Raw genomic sequence first — 16,679 nt, 5'->3', positions numbered from 1 at the left:
ACCACCTGGACTACGGTAACTTTCTTATGCTTGGGGCCATGAAGAAATGCTTAGAGAGATGCCAGATCATGGAAAATAATGCTGTACGTATCATCAAAGGGATTAAGAAAAAGCACCATATTTTGGAGGGAAGTAAAGCATTGCACTGGCATAGGATCAAAGATAGGATCCACTTCAAATCATTGACTCTAGTGCATATATGTCTGTATGGCTCCGTGCCAGCATACCTCAAGAAAAATAACCTAAGATATACCCTGAATCGGTCACTGTGGTCAGAAGCACATGGCAGGATCACAGTGCCCTCTTTTAGCCGAGCCACAGGCTTGGGCAGAGCTTTTCCAGTGCAGGCAGTCCAGCATTGGAATAAACTGCCCCAAACCCTCCGACTTGAACCTAATTACCTGGCTTTTAGAAAGCAGCTTAAAACCTAACTGTTTAAATAACCAAGTCAAGATTCTAGGTTAGCCCGCTAATTCAGTCCAGATTGTTTCAGTCCTGTCTTTATTGCATGTTCTGTGTGTGCGCCCTGATGCCTGCAGGCTTTCGGCACTCTATAAGCATGTAAATCTACTGCCTTGACTTTAGCGTTCCCCAAGGCTCTGTGCTCGGTGTAGTAGTGGTCTCTGAGTGTAAGTGATATCACTGATGGTGGAATGTGGTGATGTCACTGACTGTGGAGTGCTGAGGTGTTATGTTTGGAATTACTGTTCTAACAATTACACTTGGAGATCTGAGCTGGCATGAAGGGACGTGCCCATGTATTCCTGACATACTTACCAATAAACCTACAAATAACTTACCTGCTGGTCCGGGGGTTACTTCAGGTACCTAGTTATTACACTGGTGACGAGGATGGGATCCTGTCGTGGAGGGGACAGTGCTGATTCAGGAACATCGCCCTCCATTGAGTTCACGTCCCAGATTGAAGGAGAAAGTGCCACCGGATGTTAACCCAGGTTGTTTGAACTGGGTGCTGTTGTGTCTTCAGCACGCCGGGAGGTGCTGAGGGAAGCCGACCAGCACACAGTTCGGTGTGCTGAAAAGTTGCCTCAGTAGTGTGCTGCGCTCAAGCAGCGTGTTACCATGCAAGCCGGGCGGTGTTTGGATTCTGCTGGAGTTGCGCGGCAGGAGGCCGTGAAGTTGTGCCCTGGCCGCTCATGTTTAGTTTTATCGAGGGGGGAGATGCTGGTTGCATTCCCCCAGGCAAGCGGATGGCAGGTATGTGGCTTTTGGTGGAAGTACAGTGTCTTGCAGCTCCACCGTGAGGTTGCGTGCTATTGTGAATAGGAGTACGTTTTGCACCACATCTGCTTTGGTCGTGGTAACATTGGGGCAGAGAGCACCCGAGCTGAGTGTTCTTGTCGCAATGGACTTGGGAGAATTCACTGTGAGGAATGAGGAGCGGAGATGCGTCCCCTGTGGCGCCCACAGTGAAATTATGATGTTGTGTCGCTGTTGCCATGCGTTCCAGTGTGTGGAGCTGGAACGCGGAAGAGGTTGCGAACGCGCTGCCTGAGCGGCGTTCGTGAGAGACATGCACCTCAGAGTACCGGTTCTAGCGAGGAGTGGTGCATGTTTCTGCATCAAGAGTTCTGAGACTGTGAATCAGCCGGTAACTATGGATCACGTACGATGCGTGTTTCAGTGACGGAGATGAGCGGAGTGAGGGACACTCTGAGGATTACATGGGGCACATTAATTGAGGTCATCGTATTTTTCTGGAGTGCCTGGTGTGTATTCCTTTCTGGAGTCTTACAGGAATTCCTGTGTGCTGTTTGAAAACCTGGAGTTGTCAAGGTCAGATTTCTGTTTGTTGTTCTTCAAGGGAAGGACAACCTGTGGCTATTAAGGACAATAGTAAGTGTATGGTGTCAGGCCTGTTGTGTTGTGTCCCGTGTATATGTTGTGGCCTGTATGTGTTTTGATGCAGTGTATACGTTTAATGGGCCAGTATGAAAGGTGTGTGGTGTCGTGGCCCATGTGTGTGGACGTTTGTGGAAATTAAGATATTGCTTATTGTTAAGATGGATTTCTAAACTCTGACCTGGTGGGCAGAAGTTCAGAAGGCCAGGCTAGTTTCTTGGAACAGGGTAACCTCTGGACAAGCCAGACCAATCAAGGTAGCCATGGCAGGCGGTCAAGACTAAGGCCCTCATTCCGAGTTTGGCGGTAAGTACCATCCCTTACCGGCATGGTGCAAATAGTGTGTCCAAGCTGGCAGCAGCCCGCTAATAGCGGACTATTACGACTTTGCGGGCACGAGCTTTGCGCCATGCCGGTAAGGTACCTAGTGCCATGCCGCAAAAGGGCCCCAAAAAGCCCTTACCGACATGAAATGCACCATAGATAACACTACCGCCATAGTCCAAAGCGGCATTAGCGGTGACCGTAATTAGCGGTCACCGCTATTTACCATCACCATTAAATAGCGGAAACTGAAATAGCGTCATCGCAGAGGAACGGGAAGGAGCATGGTGGCCATCTTTAAAAACACAATCCATTGCCATCCTCACCACACAGGACCCCTGGGACTCTGGTGAACTTCCAAAAAGCACATGCTACCTTCCAACAAAGCCTAAAGCACCCAAGAAGGGATCTGCCCACCTCCGAAAGGAGCGCTTCAGCCCGGATGAACTACAGATGCTTGTAGAAACCCTGCATGATCACGCAGGGACAGTGTTCAATAGCAACATGAGGAGGGAGGCAGTGTTGCGGAAAAAGGAAATTTGGGCACTAGTCGGGCAGAAGGTCAGTGCAGTGGGCAACACCCCCCGCACAGTCAAGGATTGCCGCAAAAGGTGGGATGACCTGCGGCTGAGGGTGCGGAACATTCTTTTGGCAAACCGTGCCCAGGCCTTGGAGACCGGAGGAGGACCAAGTTCTCCAATTAAGCTCACACCGTGGGAGGAAACATGTGCGAGCTTGATAGGCCCAGAATCCATAGAAGGCATAGGAGAGATGGAGTGTGGCGCCACGTCTTCTGCTGATGGAGGTGAGTGTCCAAAGTAAAAACTACTAAGCCAAATGTAATGAAAGTCAATGCCAATGTCTGTCCTAAGAGTGACTCCATTGTCGGCCACACACACACTCCCTGTAAAGTATGCCGAAGCAAGTGAGACACATGACGATGCCTGGTGCAAGGCTGTAATGCACATGACACATACTGTGCATGACCTAAATTGTGAGCATGTCAGACAGCACAGTACCTGGCCAACATGAGTGACACCGACATATGGCTGCATTTACCACCCATGTATGGAATGACATGCCGTTCCCAACCCAAATGCCTATTACCCAAAACTGTGTGGATGTGCAATCGTACCAATGTATGTATGATGCCTATCCAAACATCCCTCTCTTTCACCCCCACAGGCAGTGAGCATGACAGTGAGGAGTAGGACACCACCCATGCACAGGACAGCAACCGTCCCTCCACATCCAGGGGCCAAGCCTGGGGACGCCGGGTCCCAGCAAGGAAGCCAACACAGGGACACATACCACCAGCAACAACAAGGCCTGTGGAGGGCACACCTCCACCCCCACCCCTCACTGCACTGCCTGCAGACACCTGACCAACGCCACGTTCGGAGGAGTCCAGTGTGGCTGGGGAGGTGGTAGCCACGGCCTCCCTCGCAGTCGAAGACAGCCCCGATGACATCTAGGGCACCATTGAGGACGACACAGTGGATGTTGTACACACCCCAGCACAATTGGCATCCCCCCAGGTACCCATGAGAGACACTGTAGATACCAACACACCGGAGCAGTCTGGGCAAGAACAGAGCCAGGGACATATCAGTCCCGTAAACAGTCCCGGCGAGGATGAGCAGGCTGGGCATGCCAGCCAGAACCCCAGCAGGGCCACTGGTGCAGCTGCAGGAGCACAGCGGGCTGACCAGCTCTCTGCCCTAATTTCGGAATTTGTGCAGGACAATTGGCAGGCCAGGGAGGAGTGACACACGGATTTGAGGGCACTGGGCCAGTCCATCACTGATAACACAAACCGCCTCTGCGAGGGTCTCAGCCGCATAGCCGATGCTTTGGAGGCAGCTCTTCCCGCCCAACAGCCTCAGCATGAGGCCACACCGTCCACAAGTAACTCTACACAGACCAGCCCACTCTGCCGGTCGGTCCGTGCGCTGCGCCGACGGGACATGCCTCCCCATGGCTCCGGGAGTGCTGAGTGACTGTACTGGCAGCCTCATGTGGGCTCCGTGGACCCTATGGGACCTGTGTGGGGGAGTTGTGGGGGGAGGGGGAGGAGGCTGAGGGTGTGTGGGAGATTTGTGGCGGGAGGGGGTGAGGGTGTGTGGGGGAGTTGTGGGGGGAGTCAGAGGGGGGTTAGGGTGTGTTTGGGAGTTGTGGGGGGAGGGGGGTGAGGGTGGTGGAGGGTTTGTTATTCACATTAATAGTATTATTTTCAATACACCGGTTGTGTTACAAAAAAAGAACCAGAGTGGACATTCATCATTGCGCATGTGTCATTTAATCTTGCACCGTGCATAGTGTACATGTACCCCCACACCCAGTGCACTACGTCCTACCATTATGTCACCCTCTGCTGACATGTAAGTCAGAATTATTGTGCAATCACTGACTGGCGCACAGCACGTCCCTCCTGTGCATCGCCACCGTGATGAGGTCCTGCCACATCTTCATCATCCCCTTCTTCTTCATCAGGTGGTAGGTGTTCCTTATCAGGGGGCAGGGGTACATTCCGGCGGATGCATATATGGTGCAGCATTACACATGCCATGGTGATCTTGCCCACCTTCTCATGTCTGTAGAGGAGTGCCCCACCCGACCGGCTGAGGCAGCAAAATCGTGCCTTCAAAAGGCCAAAGGTCAGCTCAATTACCACACGTGTATGGGTATGGGAACGATTGGAGTCCTCCTCGTGCCTGTTCTGTGGGTTTCGGACAGGGGTCAGGAGCCACGGCTTCAAGGGATAGCCACCATCACCTGCATGAGAGGGGAATGAAGGTAAATGTTCGCACATTCATGTTGGACAACTGTACTAGTCTCACATAGGCGCAGGTAATTTGTGCCCACATGCACATGTCCCTGGATGCATTGACCCCATTTCAGGTCCCTCTATGTGTCCTGTGCAATGGACTAATGGTGTGGGTTGCATCTTTAAGATGATTCATGGTGTGCACTGGCATCTTGTTGCAGGTGCACGGTACATGCACACAGCAGTTTTGGAGTAAAATTAGTGATGTGTTGTGTTCTGTGAGATATAGTGGTAGGGAGTATTGGCTGTAGTCGGTACAATATTGGGCATTCTGCACTGATCATTTCCATGGTGACATGCAGCACTCTTTTGGGTGTGCCGAACCAGTGACCCACTGTGGAATCCCTGGTTGGCTCAGTTCAATGCACTCCCAGGGATGATTGTCCTGTTTGGTGATATGCTGGAGACAGCAACATAGTGCATGTGCACTGCATGGTGCAGGATGGCATTACGGTGTGTGAGGGCCGCTGATGAGTGGTGCATGTGTTGTGGGATGTGGGCCGGTTACCTGTTAGTCATGTAGTGATAGGTGTCGGCCTTACTTCATCACTATGGGATTTGGGTGTCATGTATTGTTTCTGATGCTTCGGGGCACAGAGTTCGGTGATGTGCACATCGTGCACTGACATCAACATTCCCACCCAGGTGGAGTATGCATACCCCCCCCTTCCTACCCAGGTGGAGTATGCATCCCCCCTTCCCACCCAGGTGGAGTATGCATCCCCCCTTCCCACCCAGGTGGAGTATGCATCCTTCTCTTCCCACCCAGGTGGGGTATGCATCCCCCCCTTCCCACCCAGGTGGAGTATGCATCCCCCTTCCCACCTAGGTGGAGTATACATCCCCTCCCTTCCTACCCAGGTGGAGTATGCATCCACCCACCTCACAACCCCGATGCACTGCCATGGCCCAGTCAGGCAACTCACCAAGCAGCCAGGCACATCGTCCAGCATGTCGCTCCATGAAGCGTGGTAGCGTGGAGTTCCGCAGGACCATAGAGTCATGAGTTGATCCGGGATATTGGGCACAGCAATGTGTGATGATCTTGCTGGCATCGCATACCATCTGCACATTGATGGAGTGGTATTGCTTGCGGTTGCGATACACCACCTCAATGGCATGCGGGACCACCAACTCCACGTGGGTTCAGTCGAGGGCACCTACACAATTTGGCATGCCTGCCAGTGCATGGAAGGCAACTTTTGTATTGAATATCTCCTGGGGAGTCTGTGGCAAGGAAGTGGAGCACAGACACTACCTTCAGTAGAGCGGGGATGGCGGTGCGTATTTCTATGAGGCTCACTATGTCGTTGTGTATCAGGTCCACTATGGTGGTGATGGTGTCCCGGTCAAGCCGGTACAGGGTGTGGATCTGCTCAGGGGTTAGATTGAATGGACTGGCTCTGATGCGAGGGATTGTGGGCTGCCGGGGTGGTAACGGTGGCTGCACTGGTGGGGCATGCTGGGTCTGTCTCTCCCTCCTTCTCCTCCTGCATCTCCTCTGTGGTGATGGCTGTTGTTGTTGATGTTGAGGCATTGCAAGCAGGGCCTCCAGCTCCAGTAATGCTACTACTATTGGTATCATCTTGAGGGGTGTGGTGTGTGGGTGTGCTCCTTTTGTACTGGCCCTGACTCCATTGCCTCCACCTGTTCTGATTGAGTGCACCTGTGGCACTTGGAAACACTGCTCAGGGCTCTTTATGCCTGGTTGGCGATGCCAGTATTTACGTCATGCCGGTATGCACTTTTTCCATCTTCATGAGGCTGTTATTTGCATGTCCGCTTCACTTGCGATCTTCTCCGGTTTACGGCATGCCGCTAATGCCGGCATGGTGTGTCGCGTGCGCGTGCCCAGACAGCTATTTACGGCATCGTACTTTACGATGCCGTTAATAATGGTCTGGTTGGTCAGAATAGCCCGTAGCGGTAGACGATGCCGTTAATCCTTTACCGGCATCGTTTTTACCTTACCTCCAAACTCGGAATGAGGGCCTAAGTCTCAGGAGGGGTGAGGGTGACTGAAAGACCTCAATGAGCACACAAAGCAAGGACACTTACAAATTACTCCAGACAGGTGTTATATCAAAAATATAGACACATTTATTACAAGGCCTTTGTCACATAGACCATAGCAACAGAATCACAGTAACACTAAGTAAACCAATACAACACAAGCAATACAATATATAAACAAGACCATTGGGGTATAAAGGGAGCAATGTACGAAATATGTTAACAACCTAGATAGGAAACAGGCAGTGCAGAGATTCTTTAGGCCCAGTTCAACATCGAAAATAAATACACCTAACTAAGAGGCAGTCCAAGCCCTAAGAAGAGAGGAGCCTTGTGCTCAATAGTACATGCAATGCAAATGCACACGGTTGTTCCAATGGGCAGAACAGGGTCTCTTCAGGGGTCTCTAGCAGCTCGGGAAAGTGGATGATGCGATGCAGAACAAGTTCCCACTATTCAAGGAGGACCTCCACTTGAAGGCAGAGGCAGTTCAAGAGTTTGGGATGGAGTCGCTATTTCGCAATAGCAGTGGAAAGGAGAGGGGCCCTCAGGGGCCATTTGTGCATAAAAATCGGCCCTTGCGCTAGGGGCCACCAGTCAGGGTATGGAGTACTCACTGTTCCCCGATGCAAGCGGACCCAAACTTCGGCAGGTCAGTACACTTCGCTTGCAGGTTCGAATGCGGCAAAAAGGACGTCTTGGCACCTTTTAGTTCCTGAGATACAGCGATGATTCCCAAACGGTACAGTGGCGATTTCACTGCTCTGGGTGGATGAATCGACCCAGTTTCACTGCAGTAGACTTCAGGTGCAAGAGGGTCACAAATGCATGGACTTGCAAAGGATGTTGCTGCGGCAGGGCAACATGGTAACCATGTTCACTCCGGTCCTGGTGCACTCGTCTCACCTCAGACCTGGGAACGCCAAGTGTACGAAATTCGGTGTGAAGGTGCCATGGACACAGAGCTAGCGGTATACCAAGTTTCGAGGGCCTCCTTGAAACAGCGGCAGTGACAAAGCAAATCAACTGGGTAAGCTGGTCAGTCCACTAGTTGGCCCAGGGACACTTCAGTGAAAGCTTACTTGCAGGGTTTGATGAAGGTGCCGAGAATAGTTGGTCCCACTATTCCAATGGGTCGTAGGAGCTTTGCAGACCTTCTTGGACGACAAGATGAAGAGGGGTCCCACGGGACGACAGCGGGCTCAGGGTGCCAAACCTTCCAGCGGGTCTCCAGCGGTTCCTCAACTCGGTTTCTTAGTTGCAGGATACTTGGATCATATCCTTTGTTTGGTGTGAACTCAGGAGATCAACCTGTTATGGGTGTTTTTGGCCTCATTTTATCCAAAGTTCCCTTTGCGCCAAAACGGAGACGACCCAATGGGAGATCTGCTCACAAACACACACCCCATACGTGGACCAATCACGGACCACGGTGGTCCCAGTCATTCGTGGCACTCCAGACTCTCTGGCACCCAGGATGTGTATTGGAACCAGATGTTCCAGCCCACATCGTGGAGGCACACACACAAGGTATGCAGAAGCCCGCGAAAGCATTGGGATTCGCGGGAAAGTGCATGACCAAATAAGGACTGACCTGGGTCGACTTGAACTGGGGAAGGTGAAGGGGCAAGATGGCCAAAGGACAGGACAAAGAACCTTGTGGCATGATCATTTTGGAGCCAGGCCACCTATTCGTGCCAAACGCAGTTAAACGCGGTAAACAAGGCAGGAAGGGGTTAAAAAGAACACGAAAAGATAGCTGCCACCAGTCCTGTCCAACACATCTGCACAGTTCATAAAAAGTCCAGCGAGAGTATCTTGGGTCTTTGGAAATGACTATAGACCCAAGTGTGCTGTATGCTAAAATACATTGCACACTTGTTACATGTTGCTGTTACGCTGACCTGGTTCCCACAGGGGCGTCGATCGGACCCGGACAGCTGCAGTCTCCACCAACGTGATGCGTAATGCAAAGATGACTGTCTGGACTGGCCCGCCTAATCTTGTCTGCTGGACTCGTAGAAGTATTCTCCTGCAAGTGGAGAAAGGGATTTAGCCACCCGTGGACTTTAGTGATGCCCCCCCAACTGTTCTCGTTCTCCCCACTAATCACCTCCGATATCCCCCCTTGGTAACCTCACCTTATGTTTTTAAATGATGAGCTCTCCATCCTGCATGGCATGCAGGGGCGCGTAGATACCAGTTACTTCACTGGTTTGAAGGTATTGGAGGAGTTCCGCAGGAATATTGACTCCAGTGTCTATAAAGTTCAAAGAGTTCAATATGTCCGATGTTCACTCTTGTTACATTCCCTCGTTAGGTTGCAGCTGGGTCCAAAAGAATATTGCCTGGAGGCAGCTGATGGCGTTCAGGTAAGAGTCTGTATTACCAAACACTGTCCGGTAAAAGTTGCATGAGTTTAACTTGCTGTCTTCTCTCCCTTTATTGGTGCGGCATCGGAAGATGCGGCGAATTAAAGGATAATACCTCCGGTGGTAAAGCAGGTAAGCCTATGGTGGCAAGTAATTGTCTTTGTCGGTTTTCTCGGCTCACCTTGTTATTCCTTTTGTTTTCCCCCCAGGTGCTGGGTTTCGACGAAGAAAATGATGGCGGCAGCGTCGAGTCGAAAGATGCGGTGGACTGGTGAGTATAACGTGGCGTTGCTGCTGGCGAAGCGACGCGTGTTGAAATAATGTCCTTTCCAGGCTCGGAGCTGTGTTGGGTCTGGAATCAGGTAAGGAATCAAATAATGTCCGTGATCTAACCTCTTCTCCTTTCTTTTCCTTTTGTCTAGGAGCTCCGGATTCGAGGCGGGGGTGGCAGAAGACTGGATGCTGACTTGCAGACACGGTGAGCGTTACGCTGCTGGATGCAGAATAACACGAAGCATGGGCTGCTGTTCGGGCGTGGTTTAAATAGCCTGCAAAGTAGTCCCAGGTAAGAAGTTCCCCAGAACCACCCCCGAGTGAAAAATAGTCCCTGTAATAAAACAGTCCCATTGAGGCCTCATGTTGGCTTGGACTCATTTGCAGCAAGGTCTGCATAAGGTAAGTAAAGTCTATGAGCCTGGCGCCTATGGCGCCAGGACTGATTTCTATGATGAGCCTGGCACCTAATGTGCCAGGACTGAATCCAAACAGCCCCCAGCCGGGGCTGTTGGGGTTTTAATAAGTATCTGGATGCCGAGGCTGATGGACTCGATCCGGATGCCCGGGGGTAGGCATCATGACAGCTGCCAAAAGTTGCAACATGAGGAAAGGACTAAGGGATACAATGTCTCCCAGTACTGACTGTCTTAAGGGCATGTCAGTTTCCCCATAACAAGTGAGAGAAAGTCCAGAGGAGTGCAGCCGAAGGCTCTGCTGCTCTGGCAAAGTCAGTCAATTGTGTCTAAACAGCAGCAAAAAGTTTGGGGGTTGACACATGAAGGGAAAATTACATACAATTATGAAATCTTTCCTAACACTTATTATCTAGCTCTGTTGTATTTGTGCCTAATCTGTTTTCTTGCAGGTGGGCCAGATCGGGGGTACGTGGACTTGTGGGTTGCGGGTTCGGTGTTCGTGGACTCGTGGGTTGCGGGTTTATGTTCAGGATTGGGTGTATTGGCTATTGAAAATGTGTACCAGCATTGCTAACATGATTTTTCTTTGCAGGACGGGCCTAAAGGTCAGCCGACTTGGACTCGCAGGTGGGTCTGGACTCGTGGGTTGCTGGGTTCTGGACAGAACAGGAACTTTCGTCGTCCAGTGTGATCGCAGTTTCTGCTATTTCTAATTTGCATTATTTACATATTAATGCCTAAATCTCGTGCCATTATTTGTCATCTGTCTCATGCATTGCTTGAGTGGTGTTTGGTCTAGTGAGGGTGTTATGTATGAGACAAATACATAATTTAGGTTACCCTTAGTACTGCAGTTATGCAGTCAGGCAGGAGCTTAGGGGTCCTGAGGAGTAGTGGTGTAGCGTTTGGGAGGCTGTCGTAGGTAACTGTGGTCATAATTTGGGGTGTGATGTTAGAGCTGGTTATGGAAGCCTGGTCGGTGCCAGGTGTCCCATTTTCTTATGTGTTAGTTGCACCCATGTGGTCAGTTGGTCAGTTTTTGGGGCGAGGTGGTCCTGTGGTTGTGTGTTGAAGTTTACGTTATTGCAGGGCCTAGGGGTCCTGGGTTGAGTGATGGGGTGATGTGGTGTACATCTTGGCAAGGACTAGGGGCCCGGGTTGTAGTGATGGTGTGCTGCATTGGTGCAGTTGGCTTGGACTAGGGGTCCTGGGTTGAGTGGTGATGTGGTGGTGCATTTTGGCAAGGACTTGAGGTCCTGGTTGTAGTGATGGTGTGCTGCGTTGGTGCAGTTGGCTTGGACTAGGGGTCCTGGGTCATGGGGTTGGAGTTTTGTGGTGGTGCATCATCTGCGGTGTGCATTGGTGTACTGCTTGGGCAGTTGGCAGAGACCACGGGTCTCGTTGGAGTTGTGGAGTGCTTTAAGGGGATGTTTGGCGCTGTTGAGGTTGCTTATAATTTTTGATGTTGTTCGTGCTGTGAGTGTGCTCTGCATGGGTGTTGTTATGAACTGATGTTAGTGATGGTGTGCTTGTTGTTGCTCTTGTCGAGCTGGGATTGTGCCCGGGGTGGCAGCCCTGGTGCCCAAGGGTGCAGACTAGGGTGGAAGGTTGTTGGTGCACGGCGGGTTTTGGCATGTTAGTGTAATGCACTTTTGGGGAACGCTGGATCGTGGCAGGCTTTAGGTTTCAAGGGGCAGCTTGAAATAGGTGGAGTGTGTAGTTTTTAATTTTTGTTCCTTGAGCGTCTTCCAATTCAAGTCTGAAGGGAGGTGTTAGCCCTTATTCTATTTGGGTGGGTTCCTCATTGTTTGTGTTTTTTGGGGACGGAGTGGAGTTGGAAGTATTCTTCAGTGAAGTTAGCCAAAAGTATGGATTTTCTGGTACGGTCTTGGTTCTTTGTTGTCCATTTGTTTGTAGCACAGTTAGGGTGCATATTCCTGTGGTGCCACGTAGGTTATGGCTGTGCTGTGGTTTTAGTGCTACTTGAGCCGCTGTTTCCGTTGAGTAGGTTTCGGTTTGATTGGCATCCGGTCATTTAATGTATGGTGTTGGGGTTGTGAGCAAACTCCAGGTAGTCAGCTTTTGTGGCGCCCATTTGGAGTCTGGTTCGTTGGTGCATTTACTTGCTGGCCACACGTATGTGTAGGGGATTGTTTTGGTTGAAAGTTTAGTTTGAATATCCTTCTTGTTCAAGAAATGTAAGGAGGGAGAAGTGTTGTAGTGGTCTCTGAGTGTGGGTGACATCACTGATTGTGGAATGTGGTGATGTCACTGAGTGTGGAGTGCTGAGGTGTTATGTTTGGAATTACTGTTCTAACAATTACAGTTGGAGATCTGAGCTGGCATGAAGGGACGTGCCGAGGTATTCCTGACATACTTACCAATAAACCTACAAATAACTTACCTGCTGGTCCCGGGGTTACTTTAGGTGCCTAGTTATTACACTCGGCCCTTTCCTTTTCTCACTTTATACCTCCTTTCTAGCCCCCATCATCTCTTCATTTGGTATCTCCTATAATTTTTATGCTGATGACACCCAGCTCTTCCTCTCCTTCTCTTCCTTCACTCCGACATCCACCTCAAACTTTATTCCTGTCTCACTGCTATCAAAAGCTGGATGTCCTCCCACTTTCTTACCCTAAACACTGATAAAACTGAAGTTTTATTTCTTCCCGCCAGCACTCTTCCTCCCCCCCTGTCCTCCTCCTTTCATCCTCTTTCCTCCTGATCACCTCCCCTTCTCAGCCTCTGCCTGTAATCTTGGCCTCCACTTTGACTCCAACCTCTCTTTTACTCACCACATTTTTCTCACTTCCCGTGCTTTTCGCTTCCATCTATACAACGTTCGTAAAATCCACTCCTCCCTCACCTTCCACGCCACCAAACTCTTAATTTCTTCCCTTATTTTTTCTCATCTCTTCTACTGCTCCGCTCTCCTCTTTGGCTTCCCTGCTTCTCACCTGGCCCCCCTTATATCCCTCTACCACTCTGAAATGTGCACCCTCTGATCCCTTTCTCCTCATGACTCCATCTCCTCCTCGCTTTCCTCTCTTGGCTGGGTTTCCTTTCACTCCCAACTCAAATTCAACTTCCTCTGTCTTGTTTTTAAATCTCTCCATGATCTTGCCCCTCCCTACCTTTCCTCCCTCCACTCGTTCTACTCCTCCTCTCGCCCCCTCCGCTCAGCTGACCACTTCCTACTAACTGTCCCCCCCTCCTTGTGTCCCTTCCCACTTCCGTTCTTTCCAACTCCTTGCCCCTATCCATTGGAACTCTCTACCTCTCCCTATCCGCTCTATCTCTTCATTCTCATCCTTCCGCTCTTCCTTAAAATTCCACCTACTTCATCCTCCCTCCTGACAATTCTTTACTGCTCCCTCCCTCTCTTCCCCTACCCTAGATTCTTATTCTGAAGATCTCAGCAAATTGTTCTACTTACTGTTCTCGTTTTTTTGACTCATTATTTGTGATCATTGCTTCTATTGCACTCATGTTGTTGGATGTGAAGTGCTTTGGATTAAGGTGCTATATAAAATGTAATAAATACAAATACAAATATAAATAAAATAAATACAAATACCATGCAGTACTCACAAGATACTGCAACGGAACTCATAGGTGGTGAACTCATTGGAGCCATTTCCCTGCTTTTTTTGTAGCATGTTAATGTGGGTCAAGAACCAATGCCTCCCTTCTAGCACCCATGCCTTCCCCACCCCAAACTATTGCTAAAAAATAGCAACAAAAATATACCCTACGCCGGCATCCACCGTAAAAAATGCAGCAAAAAGTGTGCCAAAATGGCTTCAATGAGTTGGCCCCTACAAGTTAAGCTGGTACCTGCAGTAGCATGCACACAACACTGGGCAGGGGTAAGTAGACATAGGGTGGCACAAGGGACAGGACTGTGGCAGACATGTTGGGTGTGTGAAAAGGGGAACTCCCCTTCCCAGTATGTGAATGCTGGGCTTGAAAGTGGAGGAAAGATGAGCAGGTTTGGCGGGGGGCAAAGAGGAGAACCCCCCTTCTAAGTGAAGCACAGCCACAAGATATCTAAAAGGGTGATGCAATGCGCTAAAGTAAAGACAGTGGTGAAAGCGGAAGCCATAGTGAAGACATGAGAACTATATTTCTCAGGGATGATTTAATTCCTATGAATTCTTGTTTACATATTTCACAGAGATAACACAATTTCTGTGAAGTATGCATTGCAACCATTGGTCATTCTTGAATAACATTCTAGTCAAGTAGACTCATTGTTCTCAAAGCATGTATGTGATCATACATTGTAAGGGGACGGGAAGTAATTTCTACTGGCTCCAGTGCAGTAGGTCTTCCGTCCAATTGATTTTATTTCCATCTTAACCCTGCCACCTGATCATCAGTGTCACCAGGCAGTATCGTTTGCAGATGCTGCACCATCTGCCCCTGACCTACAGGAAATATCAAGGATAGTTTACATTTGCATTTCATTGCAAAACGAAAGCACTGGCTGCCATGTAATACGTGTATCCGTGGCTTCAAGGTGAACTTCCATAAGATGTTGCTACAGTTTCTATTTCACCCATTAAATACAATAATTCTGGATGTTGATTTAAAGATATAGCCTCCACACCCAACAAAGGTTGCAGGTTTTTTGCATAAGCACTTTCTTTCCCAACAGCCAGCACTTAATTCGAGCTCATCTCCCTCCTTCTACGCCTACAGGAGGCACACTGACCACCTTTGAGCACAGCTACAGTTCCAAAGTCGGTGTTAACCTTCACCTCCCCTCCCTAGCTCCATCATACCCGGAAGGTATATTGCGCTTGTATTGCATATCAAGTAGACAGGAATGTTTTTTTTTCCGCAGAGTGTTTCAATCAATCAAACAGTGCTTTTTTAATGGTCAGTTTAGGTCAGACAATTTACACTTAAAATGTCGGCCACTGGTGGAAAGGTTTGAATCCAGCTCGCTGGGCTGATCCCTTTGTCTTCAAAGTCTGTGTCCATTACCCTCAGCCTACTTATCCTCTGGTTACAAGGCTTGAATAACTGTATATAAACTCAAACACAGAATAGCACCTCAGCACTGACCAGTGACATTTCATCCTCAATGGCACTTTATTAAATATCTTTTCTGAACTCTTAATAAAGTCTAGGCAACTTAGCTGATGTGATGATCCAGACAGGGCTGATGCAGTTCTAAAACATTTGAGAAATGTGAAGCCTGTTGGTTTAACAAATGAATTAGTCTTTTGTTACACACCTTATACCAGAGGCCATTCTTTATGCTCAGTACTGAGATTTGAACCTATGTTGTCCTGCATTGTTTGCTTAGTAATGCCCCCTCCCTCCCGCTTATTCTAGATATTATGTTTCTTCTCTAGCTGGGTTGGCTCTCTAGCAAATTTGTTCCTGACATGGTCTGCCCTAACCACAGACACTTGGTGGGCAGTTGCTTTGCTTTCAAGAAACTAAAACAGACAATGAGCGGTGTGGAGCCAGTTCCAAAGGCTGACCCATTGTGTTCAAGGTCCCTGTTTATTTCTCTAGACTTTGAGCTGAGGGCACCAGCTCCAAGGGCTGCTCCCATTTTTCAAAGCCAATTGTCCGATCCCTGGTGCTGTCAATGAAGTCTTTGGGAAGGACCACATATGTGTAAACACTGCACAATATTTAAGTACTCACTGGGCTTCATGCTGAGGATGACATTGAGGGCCTACACTGCAGGCCTGTCGGTAGTGTGATACTTTGGGCATGGCTAAGTCTTGTGCATCAGCTGCCCACTTGCATCCACTGCCACACCATGGAGAAGGAGGAGGGGTGCAATTCGTCTTCTAGTAGGCATATCCACAAACATTTAAAAAATGAATTCATCTGTTGGAGGTGGATGGCCGAGTTGCAGGAAATCATATGGTGTAAAGTGTACATTGCTTGTTGGACAATATCACAAATGTCAATAAGAAGTACTTTAATTGGTTGACACATTTCGTGGAGGAGTTGACCGTCATTTTGTTTTGTTTGACTGAGAGGAAAGAGTGGAAAAGTCTACTTGCAGTGCTGCTTTTTTGCGGAGAATGTTGCCCAATTTATCTTGGCAGCTTTTGTTTCTTTGGCAAATAGAATGTTTTCTTTAGCCTTTTTTGGAGTTATTTGACATGAGAAGTACAGTTATGCCTTTGTTTTGTTGCCCGATTACTTGGCTTCTCTTTTGCGGAACGTACAGCAAGTATGAAAAGACATCTTAGACTTTTAAGTAATGCTGTGGCGGGGAAGAAGCTTTCACACTAGTGCACTGCAAACTCGGGTCTGGGCTCCCTTCAAGTATGGCCACATGTTTAGTTGCCAGCTATACTCTTCTTTATTAACCAGGAGAAATTGTCACTCCCCTCAATATCTGGATCGGTGGATGCCTCCAGCTTCTTTAAACTCCTGCATGGACACACTCCTTTCATTCTGTGTCTACCGCTTCTTTGTCCATGGCAGCATCTGCACTGGAATCGGCATCAGTGCTCTGTACTCCAGATCAGAGGTAGACGCTCTCTACCTAGGGCACAAGTACGCTTTACATGAGTTTAGACTTTCACCATTATTTTCTGGTTTATG

This window comes from Ambystoma mexicanum, chromosome 2q (genome assembly GCF_040938575.1).
Source record: "Ambystoma mexicanum isolate Mex_15411 chromosome 2q, UKY_AmexF1_1, whole genome shotgun sequence".
Lineage (NCBI taxonomy): Eukaryota > Metazoa > Chordata > Amphibia > Caudata > Ambystomatidae > Ambystoma > Ambystoma mexicanum.
Note: the sequence above shows the minus strand (reverse complement) of the source record.